A 9,839-nucleotide genomic window follows, 5' to 3' on the forward strand; every position below is an offset into this window, starting at 1 on the left:
CGGGATTGCACTCCAGGACTTGCAGGAAAAGAAGGCCTTCATCTCACGATGACGGGGGGTCTCGGTGGTTTTACCGATCTTCAGCGCCTATGTGGGTTTCTCAGGAGGTACGACGGGGAGCTCAGGGAGCCTCTTGTGTTGCGCCAGGGAAGTCAGGTCTCAATGCGCGTGGCGAGGGGGAGTGCGTCATTGCTCTCAAGTCATGGTAGGGGAATCAGGCCTCTAGACACGTTGACGAAGGACTCTCAAGGTCTTTCTCGGGTCGCGGCAAGAATACCTGGGTTCCCTCGACTTGTGCCCGTGACCTCAGGGAGATTCTCCGGGTGCGTCTGAGAAGTCAGGGATACTGTGGAGTTGGGAAGGACCTCTCGGGACTCCAGTGGGTTTGGTGAAATGGAAGAGGGCCTCATCTCGAGTGGACGCAGGAACCTCAGGGTTCCTCTCCATTTCTGATTCTGATCGCAGCGTCCCTGCATAGTTGGGAGAGGTGAGTCAGGCCTCGTCTTGTGTGCAGGAATGGACCTCCGCTTGCCTCTCGAGTTGTTCACTGGGTGACAGGCACTTGTTGAGCTGTATGAGTAACCTGCGGTCTTTTCCGGACGATGCACAGGGGTGTCAGTGCCCCTTCGTGTTGTTCTTTCATCCACACTATCTTCGAAAAGGTGTCTGGGCATTGGCTTCTTATCAAGAGCGGATCGGGAAATCGTGGTCTTTTGGCATGTGGCACCACCATCAAGGCTATGTCTCGAATTTCCTCGTGAGACAGCCTCATCTGAGGAGTGCGGGGAAGGTCGGGAACCCCTTGCAGACAAAGCAGGGGAATCGACTCTCCTTTCGCGATCATGAGGGGAGAAGTGGCTCAGATGAAGTGGTGCCGGGACCCTCGGTGTTCCCCTTGAGTGAAACTGGTAAGTCGGGTAACTTTTCAGGTTGCATCAAGGGTGCCAAGTAGCGTTTCGCACTTCAAGACAGATCCTGGGACTTCTCTTGAGACGCTGTAGTGAGCAAGGGCCTCATCTAGCGCTGACGGGGGACCCACGTGTTTTTTCTCGAGTTGCGGCGGGATTCTCGAGTTACGACGGGGAATACCGGTTTCCTCTTGTGTTGGCCAAGGGAAGTCCAATCTTCCATTCGAGTTGCAAGTTAGAGCTGGGGATTGCTCTCGAGTCACTGCAGGGCAAAATAGAGCTCATCTAGGTTTGTGTCCAGGACCGAGTTTTTCTCTCCAGGGGCGACAGGGATCTCGGGGTTGCATTCCAGACTCACCCAGGGAGTCAGGCCTCGTCTCAAAGGGAATGAATGGACTCCGCTCTCCTCTCAAGTCGAGACGGGTGTCCCTTGGAGCCCAAGATTGGCCTAAATGGAGTCAAGCCTCCTGTGGAGATTGGAGAGAGGATTCGGGATTGCTCTCTAAGCCATGCAGGAAATGAAGGTCCTCATCTCGCGATGACAGGGGCATCTCGTGGGTGTTCTCAAGGTGCAGTGCCTGGTTGGGGTTTCTCACGAGATAGGACGGGGAGCTGAGGGAGTCTCCTGTGGTGCCACGGAAGTCAGGTCTCCATGGGCGTGGCGAGGGGGAGTTCCTCATTGCTCTCGAGTCATGGTAGGGGAATCGAGCCTCAAGAGGCTTCGAAGAAGAACTCTCGAGATCTTTCTCGGGGTGTGGCAGATAACCCTGTGTTCCCTCGACTTGTGCCGGTGACCTCAGGGAGCTTCTAAGGGTGCCTCTGAGAAGTCGGGATACTGTGGATTTGGGAGGGGCCTTTCGGGCCTCCACTGTTTTTGGGTAATGGAAGAGGGCCCTAATATCTCGTAGGATCAGGAACCTCAGGTTCCTCTCCATTTCTGACTCGGATCGCATGGTCCTGCAGAGTTGGGACAGGAGAGTCAGACTCATCATTTGTTGGGAGTAATGGAACTCCGCTTTCCTCTCGAGTTGTTCATGGGATGACAGGCCACCTGTCAAGTTGTATGTGGAACCTGCGGTTTTTGTGGACGATGCACGGGGGTGTCAGTGCCCCTTCGTGTTGTACCTTCATCCACAGGGTTACCCTCGAAGAGGTGACCGGGCATCGGGATCTTATCAATAGTGGACCGGGAAATCGGGGTCTTTCGGCATGTGGCACAACCCACGAGGCTACGTCTCAAATTCCCTCGCGAGACTGGCCTCATCCTGAGGTTCGCCGGGAAGTCTGGGAACCTCTTCCAGACAAAGCAGGGGAATCGACCCTCCTGTCGCCATCAGGAGGGGGAAGAGGCTCAGCTGAAGCAGTGCTGGGAACCTCCGTGTTCTCCTCGAGTGAGACTGGGGTGTCGGGGAAATTTTGGGGTCGCATCAAGGGTGCCAAGTACCGTTTCACACTTCAAGACGGAACATGGGACTTCCCTTGAGACGCTGTAGCTGACAGGGGCCTCATATTTCGATGACGGGGGAACCACGTTGTTTTTCTCCAGTTGCCGCGGGATTCTCGAATTATGACGGGGAATACAGGCTTCCTCTTGTGTTGGCCCAGTGAAGTCCAATCATCCATTCGAGTTGCGAGGGAGAGCGGGGGATTGCTCTCGAGTTACAGCAGGGCAAAAGCGACCTCATCTAGGCTTGTTTCCAGGACCTAATGTTCCTCTTCAAGGGCGACAGGGATCTCGGGGTTGCATTCCAGACCCACCTGGTGAGTCAGGCCTTGTCTCGAGGGGAAGCAAAGACTCCATTCTCCTCTCGAGTCGCGACAGGTATGTCTTGGAGCCCACTGAGTGGCCTAAAGGTAGTCAAGCCTCCTGTGGAGTTTGGAGAGAGGACACGGGATTGCTCTCCAGGCCATGCAGGAAAAGAAGGCCCTCATCTCGAGATGACGGTGGCGTCTCGTGGGTTTTCTCGAGCTGCGGCGCCAGTGTGGAGTTTCTCACAAAGTACATCGGAGAGCTCAGGGAGCCTCTCGTGTGGCGCCAGGGAAGTCAGGTCTCCATGCGCGTGGCGAGGGGAGCATGTCAATGCTTTCGAGTCATGATAGGGGAATCGGGCCTAGAGACGCATTGAAGAAGGACTCTCGAGGTCTTTCTCATGTCGCGGCAGGAAACCCTGTATTCCCTCGACTTGGGCATGTGAATTCAGGGAGCTTCTCAGGGTGCCTCTGAGAAATCAGGCATACTGTGGAGTTGGGAGGGGCCTCTCGGGACTCCACTGGGCTTGGTGCAATGGAAGAGGGCCTCATGTCGAGTGGGGGCATGAAACTCAGGGTTCCTCTCCATTTCTGACTACGATCACAGGGTTCCTGCAGAGTTGGGACAGGAGAGTAAGGCCTCATCTTGTGTGGAGGAAAGGAACTCCGCTTGCCTCTCGAGTTTTTCATGGGGTGATACGCCACATGTTGAACTGTGTGTAGAACCTATGGGTTTTTCTGGACGATGCACGGGGGTGTCAGGGCCCCTTGGTGTTGTGCCTTCATCCACAGGATTGCCCTCGAAGAGGTGTCCGGGCATCGGGTTCTTATCAAGAGCGGTCAGTGAAATCGGGGTCTTTCGGGATGTGGCCCAACCCAGAGGCTACGTCTCGAATTTCCTCTTGAGGCCGGCCTCATCCTGAGGTGCGACAGGAAGGTCGGGAACCACTCTCAAACAAAGCAGGGGATTCGACTCTCCTTTCCCGATTAGGAGGGCAGAAGGGGCTCAGATGAAGTGGTGTCGGGAACCTCGGTGTTCACCTCGAGTGAGACCGTTATGTCGGGGAATTTTTGGGGTCGCATGAAGGGTGCCAAGTACCGTTTGGTACTTCAAGACGGACGTGGGACTTCTCTTGAGACGCTGTAGTGGGCAAGGGCCTCATCTAGGGATGACGGGTTCGTCTCATGGGTTTTCTCGAGCTGCGGCTCCAGTGTGGGGTTTCTCACGAGGTACGACGGGAAGCTCAGGGAGCCTCTCATGCAGCGCCAGGGAAGTCAGGTCTCCATGCGCGTGGCAAGGGGGAGCGCGTCCTTGCTCTCGAGTCATGGTATGGGACTAGGGCCTCAAGACGCATTGAAGAAGGACTCTCGAGGTCTTTCTCGGGTTGCTGAAGGAAATCCTCGTTTCCCTCGACTTCTGCCGGTGACCTTAGGGAACTTCCCAGCGTGTCTCTGAGAGGTGAGGGATACTGTGGAGTTGGCGGGGCCTCTCGGGACTCCACTGGGTTTGGTGCAATGGAAGAAGGCCTCATCTCGAGTTGAGGCAGGAATCTCAGTGTAACTCTCCATTTCTGACTTGTATCGCAGGGTCCCTGCAGAGTTGGGACAGGAGAGTCAGGCCTCGTCTTCTGTGGAGGAATGGATTTCCCCTTGCCTTTCGAGTTGTTCACGGAGTGACAGGCCACTTGTTGAGCTGAGTGTGGAACCTGCGGGTTTTTCCGGACGATGCACGGGGGTGTCAGTGCCCCTTCGTGTTGTGCCTTCATCCACAGGGTTGCCTTCAAAGAGGTTTCCGGGCATCGGGTTCTTTTCAAGAGCGTACCGGAAAATTGGGGTCTTTCAGCATGTGGTACCACCCACGAGGCTACGTCTCGAATTTCCTCGGGAGACCGGCCTCATCCTGAGGTGCGCCGGGAAGGTCGGGAACCCCTTGCAGACAAAGCAGGGGAATCGACCCACCGGTCGCGATCAGAAGGGGAGAAGGGGCTCAGATGAAGTGGTGCCGGGAACCTCGGTGGTCCCCTCGAGTGAGACCGGTATGTCACGGCACTTTTGAGGTCGCATCAAGGGTGCCAAGTACAGTTTCGCACTTCAAGACGGAACGTGGGAATTCTCTGGAGACGCCGTAGCGGGCAAGGGCCTCATCTTGCGAAGACGTTGGGACCATGTGGATTTTCTCGAGTTGCGGCGGGATTCTAGAGTTACGACGGGGATTTCAGGCTTCCTCTTGTGTTGGCCCCGGGAAGCCTAATCTTCCATTCGAGTTGCGAGGGAAAGCTGAGGGTTGCACTCGAGTCACTGCAGGGCCAAAGAGACCTCATCTAGGCCTGTGTCCGGGACTTAACGTTCCTCTCAAGGGAAGACAGGGATCTCAGGGTGGCGTTCCAGACTCCCCCGGGGAGTCAGGCCTCGCCTCGAGGGCAAGCCAAGGATGCCGCTCTCCTCTCAAGTCGCGACGCAGATCTCTTGGAGCCCACTGAGTGGCCTCAAGGGAGTCAGGCCTTCTCTTCAGTTTGGAGAGAGGACTCGGGATTGCTGCTCTGGGTCAGGCAGGAAAAGAAGGCCCTCACCTCGCGAGGATGGGGGCTTCTCAGGGGTTTCCTCGAGCTGCGGCGCCCGTGGGGGTTTTCTCATGAGGCACAACGAGGATCACAGGGAGCCTCTCGTGTGGTGCCAGGGAAGTCAGGTCACCATGCACGTGGCGAGAGAGAGCACGTCTGTTTTGGGGCCGGCGTGAGGCACTCCGCCCATGGCAAAGGTCATGAGGAAGGAGGCTCGACATATGCAAAGGTGGGATCAAGCCCCAGGAGTCCCCCTGGAAATCCTCAAGCATCTACCCCCATAACCAGAGCCTGCCTAGTTTACTACTTTGCACTCTTCCCTACACCTCTGACTTTACATGGAGCTATCCCCCACCACCTCTTTCGGAGAAGTAGTTAACTTAGAGCTCCAGTTAATAATAATTCCTGGGGGTGATAGGAGCGTTTCAACCTACAAACTCCTCTGAAGTTTCTCTAGCCTGCCTGACAGGCTTGTCCGGCCACATGTGATTGCTCACAGCCTCCCAACTCTGAGAGGCACGAGATGCTTTAAACCTTCTAAAAAGAGGTTCCTTAGAAAAGTTAGAAAACCATAAGTATAATGGGCTGATTAGAAATTGTATTGGTGAAGGGTTTTTCATTTGTTGAGCCAATGCTTGTTGCTAAGTCTCCATATCCCCTGCCCTTATACACATTAATGAATATATAGAAGAAATAAGTATTAACCTTTGATATAAATCACATTAGACCTTAGGCTAAGGAAATCATTCCTTAACTAAAACCCACTACACCCTCACCCTATAGGAATGTAACTTTATTTGGGTGGCGTCTGTTTTAAAAATAATCACCCCTGGAGAAATAAGTGTCCTGGTTGACTGACCGCTGTCACAAGGAGAGGGTCATAAATTGTCAGCAGGCCCCCTGGCCAGAAGATGATGTAACACCCCTAAGGCCTCTGTATACATTTGTATGAAGCACCTGACTTTGATAAAAGTCAGGACTGCTGACCCCACGTGACTTTTGCATAACATCTCAGTGTATAAAAGTAGACCATGGAAAATAAAGAATTGGGATCAGTTCCTCGAAAGACTAGTCTCCCCATGTCTCTCTCTCTCACTCTGGCTGAGTCTCCAACTGGAGCCCGGAACCCACCATGCTTACTAATTATGCCTGGGCTTCTAAGATCCGACCGGGGAGGCCTCAGTGTCTCCTCTCCTTAGGGAGAATGGAAGGACGCCTGCGGCCTACGTAAGTGGTGCAAGCTTCTTGTCTTGAAGTTTTATTGGTCTCCCACGTGAACCAAGCTACTCAGCCTCTTTTCTCCACTGAATTTTCCTACTGAGCTATCCTCATTCTACTACTCTTTATATCCTTAATTAACGTTGAATTAAGCAGTTGTTTCCTGACCCTCGCCTAGGCCATCTCTCCTTCGAATACCCTGGATCAGCTGGGGCTGGACCCCGGTACGCATCATTGCTCTCGAGTCACGGGAGGGGACTAGGGCCTCGAGACGCGTTGAAGAAGGACTCTCGAGGTCTTTCTCGGGGGGCGGCGGGAAACCCTCGTTTCCCTCGCCTTCTGCCGGGGACCTTAGGGAACTTCCCAGGGTGCCTCTGAGAGGCGAGGGATCCTGTGGAGGTGGCGGGGCCCCTCGGGACTCCGCTGGGTCTGGCGCAACGGAAGAGGGCCTCACCTCGAGGGGAGGCAGGAACCTCAGGCTTCCTCTCCGTTTCGGACTCCGACCGCAGGGTCCCTGCAGAGTTGGGACAGGAGAGTCAGGCCTCGTCTTGTCTGAGGAAGGGAACCCCGCTGGCCTCTCGAGTTGCTCAGGGGGTCTCAGGCCCCTCGTCGAGCTGTGTGTGGAACCCGCGGGTCTTTGCGGACGATGCACGGGGGTGGCAGTGCCCCTTCGTGTTGTGCCTTCACCCACAGGGTTGCCTTCGAAGAGGGGTCCGGGCCTCGGGTCCTTCTCAAGAGCGGACCGGGGAATCGGGGGCGTTCGGCATGTGGCACCACCCACGTGGCTCGTCTCGAATTTCCTCGTGAGACCGGCCTCATCCTGAGGTGCGCCGGGAAGGCCGGGAACCCCTTCCAGACCACGCAGGGGAATCGCCTCTCCTGTCGCGATCAGGAGGGGAGAAGGGGCTCAGAGGAAGCGGTGCCGGGACCCTCGGTGTTCCCCTCGGGGGACCCCGGCGTGTCGGGGGACTTTTGGGGGTCGCAGGAAGGCTGTCAGGGACCGTTTCGCCATTCAGGGCGGAACAGGGGACTTCCCTTGAGACGCCGTCGCGGGCAAGGGCCTCATCTTGCCAAGAGGTGGGAACCACGTGGTTTTTCTCGAGTTGCGGCGGGATTCTCGAGTTACGACGGGGATCTCAGCCTTCCCTTGGGTTGGCCCTGGGAAGCCCAATCTTCCCCTCGGGTTGCGAGGGAAAGCTGGGGGTTGCGCTCGAGTCACTGCAGGGCCAAAGAGACCTCATCTAGGCGTGTGTCCAGGACCTATATGCTCCTCTCCAGGGAAGACAGGGATCTCGGGGTTGCATTCCATGCTCCCCCGGGGAGTCAGGCCTCGCCTCGAGGGGAAGCAAAGGACTCCGCTCTCCTCCCGAGTCGCGACGCGGATATCTTGGTGCCCCCTGAGTGGCCTCAAGGGAGTCCAGCCTCCTCTTCACTTTTGAGAGAGGACTCGTGATTACTCTCCAGGCCAGGCAGGAAAAGAAGGCCCTCACCTCGCGAGGACGGGGGCATCTCAGGGGTTTCCTCGAGCTGCGGCACCCGTGGGGGTTTTCTCCCGAGGCACGACGAGGATCTCAGGGAGCCTCTCGTGCGGCGCCAGGGAAGTCATGTCTCCATGCACGTGGCGAGAAGGAGCGCGTCATTGTTCTCGAGTCATGGGAGGGGACTAGGGCCTCAAGACGCGTTGAAGAAGGACTCTCGATGTCTTTCTCGGGTTGCAGCGGGAAACCCTCGTTTCCCCCGACTTCTGCCGGGGACCTGAGGAAACTTCCCAGGGTGCCTCTGAGAGGTGAGGGACGCTGTGGATTTGGCGGGGCCTCTCGGGACTCCACTGGGTTTGTCGCAATGGAAGAGGGCCTCATCTCGAGTGGAGGCAGGAACCTCAGGCTTCCTCTCCAATTCTGACTCTGATCGTAGTGTCCCTGCAGAGTTGGGACAGGAGAGTCAGGCTATGTCTTTTCTGAGGAATGGAACTCCGCTTGCCTCTCGAGTTGTTCATGGGGTTTCAGGCCCCTTGTCAAACTGTGTGTGGAATCTGCAGGTTTTTCCAGACGATGCATGGGGGTGTCAGTGACCCTTCGTTTTGTGTCTTCATCCACAGGGTTGCCTTCGAAGAGGTGTCCGGGCATCGTGTTCTTATGAAGAGCGGACCTGGGAAATCGGGGTCGTTCAGCATTTGGCACCACCCACGTGGCTAGTCTCGAATTTCCTCATGAAACCGGCCTCATCCTGAGGTGTGCCGCGAAGGTCATGAAACCCTTCCAGACAAAGCAGAGGAATCGACCCTCCTGTGGCGATCAGGAGGGGAGAAGTGGCTCAGATGAAGTGCTGCTGGGAACCTCGGTGTTTCCCTCAAGTGAGACAGGTATGTCGGGTAACTTTTGGGGTCGCATAACGCGTTCCAAGTACCGTTTCGCTCTTCAAATTGGAACGTGGGACTTCTCTTGGGGTGCTCCAGCGGGCAAGGGCCTCATCTTGGAATGACTGGGGAACCACTTGGTTTTTCTCTAGTTGCGGTGGGATATTTGAGTTACCACAGGGAATTCATGCTTCCTCTTGTGTTGGCCCACAAAAGTCTTATCTTCCATTCGAGATTCGAGGAAGAGCTGGAGGTGCGCTCTAGTCACTGAAGGCAAAAGAGACCCCACCAAGGCTTGTGTGCAGGACCTAATGTTCATGTCAAGGGGCGACAGGAATCTCGGGGTTGCATTCCAGACTCACCCTGGAGTCAGGCCTCGTCTCGAGGGGAAGCAAAGGACTCTGCTCTCCTCTCGAGTCGGACGGGTATGTCTTGGAGCCCACTGAGTGGCTTAAAGGGAGTCAAACCTCCTCTGGTGTTTGGAGGGAGGACACGGGATTGCTCTCCAGGCAATGCAGGAAATGAAGGCCCTCATCTCCCGATGACTGGGGCGTCTCGTAGGTTTTCTCGAGCTGTGGCGCTAGTGTGGGGTTTCTCACGAAGTAAGACTGGGAGCTCAGTGAGCCTCTCATGTGGTGCCAGGGCAGTCAGGTCTCTATGCACGTGGTGAGAGGGAGCCCGTCATTGTTCTCGAGTCATGGTAGGGGAATTGGGCCTGAAGACGTGTTAAAGAAGGACTCTCGAGGTCTTTCTTGGGTTGCAGCAGGAAACCCTGGGTTCCATCGACTTGTGCCAGTGACCTCAGGAAGCTTCTCAGCGTGCCTCTGAGAAGTCAGGGTCACTGTGGAGTTGGGAGGGGCCTCTCGGAACTCCACTGGGTTTGGTGCAATGGAAGAGGGCCTCATGACAAGTTGAGGCAGGAACCACAGGGTTCCTCTCCTGGCTTCGAATGCGCCGGATCTGACTCGGATCGCAGAGTCCCTGCAGAGTTGGGACAGGAGAGTCAGGCCTCGTCTTGTGTGGAGGAATGGAACTCCGCTTGACTCT

General features: G+C 56.0%; 1 long non-coding RNA gene across 1 annotated transcript; it reads left to right on the forward strand.

Moving 5' to 3' along the window:
- The first annotated feature begins 856 nt into the window (after nt 1–856).
- LOC123464717 lies at nt 857–9,378 on the forward strand. Its single transcript, XR_006639758.1, has 2 exons — nt 857–908; nt 8,535–9,378. It is a non-coding gene; the product is annotated as an uncharacterized LOC123464717 (long non-coding RNA).
- Nucleotides 9,379–9,839: the final 461 nt, after the last annotated feature.

This window comes from Bubalus bubalis, chromosome 11, assembly GCF_019923935.1.
Source record: "Bubalus bubalis isolate 160015118507 breed Murrah chromosome 11, NDDB_SH_1, whole genome shotgun sequence".
Lineage (NCBI taxonomy): Eukaryota > Metazoa > Chordata > Mammalia > Artiodactyla > Bovidae > Bubalus > Bubalus bubalis.